Consider the following 1,199-nt stretch of genomic DNA (forward strand, 5'->3'; position numbering starts at 1 on the left):
GGGATCATGTGAAAAGTTAGACTTTTGGAGAGAGAGAAAAAAATGGAGTACTGAAACACCCAAATTTTTCTTAATATACACTTTAGTCCCCGTGTTATTTAGCATTCTTTTATCCTTATACCACATATTTTAACGTACGAATCCGGTTAGGTTTTATAAAATTATTTTAGGTTTAACCATTTTGAGTTTAAATTTTTCTGAATTTAGGTAATTTTAGATTCAGATAGTATTAGATTCTTCTAATTTTAGATTTTGGATTAGGCTAGGTTTGGATCTTTATGGCCCTACTTCCTTTTATTTCGTATCAAATCCAGTTCAAATAAGATTTAATTTAATTGTTTCGAATTTCTAATCAGATTTCAGGTTAATTTATTAAGTTTAGATTAAATTTTGACTGAATACATAATTTCACTCTTGTGCCTCTCATATTTGACCTTTGATACTCTTGGAGTTTTATTTTAACCAATACCACATCTATATTTTTATTTTTAATCAATTTTACCATTAAATTTTAATTTAATCATGCAAGTTCATTTTGTTTTACCATGGAAAAGAGCATGATTATAAATGATGTTCAACGTGTGAAATGATTTAACTTAGCTAACGTGCAATTTAATGAAGATTTTCCTTTTCTAATCCTAAATTACTAACAAATCTCTCTCTCTTTGACTTTTAGTAACTTATCCATCACTTTAAACACAAATATTATAGAATTTCAGAATCACAAATAATGGACCACAAACCCTTAAAAGATTAAATAAATATTTAAAAGATTCCTTAAGCAATTAGTTAAATAAATGAGGAGTTCAGAAAATTTTTTTATTTGTAAGAAAGTTTAGAAATTTCAATTTTAATATGTCTAATGTAGGGATTTGGTTTCCTTTAACGTCCTTTATCTTTTAATTTTTATTAACAATGGGTGTAATTTTCCCATGTTATAGCATTTGCTTAATCTGCATTTCTGTAAATGATATCAAAGGTGAAATCAATTACAAATATAAATATAAATATGTTATTAGTTAAAATAAAAGTATAGGAGTATTAAAGGTCAAATGTGAAAAGTACAAGAGTAAAATTATGTATTTAGTCTTAAATTTTTAGATTAACTTTTATTTTTTTATCTCATAAATTTTATCATGTAAAATTCTATATATTTCATTTTCTTAAAATTCTCTAGTTGAATATTTGGAGTTCAAATC

Source organism: Ricinus communis, chromosome 4 (assembly GCF_019578655.1).
Source record: "Ricinus communis isolate WT05 ecotype wild-type chromosome 4, ASM1957865v1, whole genome shotgun sequence".
In the NCBI taxonomy this organism is placed as follows: domain Eukaryota; kingdom Viridiplantae; phylum Streptophyta; class Magnoliopsida; order Malpighiales; family Euphorbiaceae; genus Ricinus; species Ricinus communis.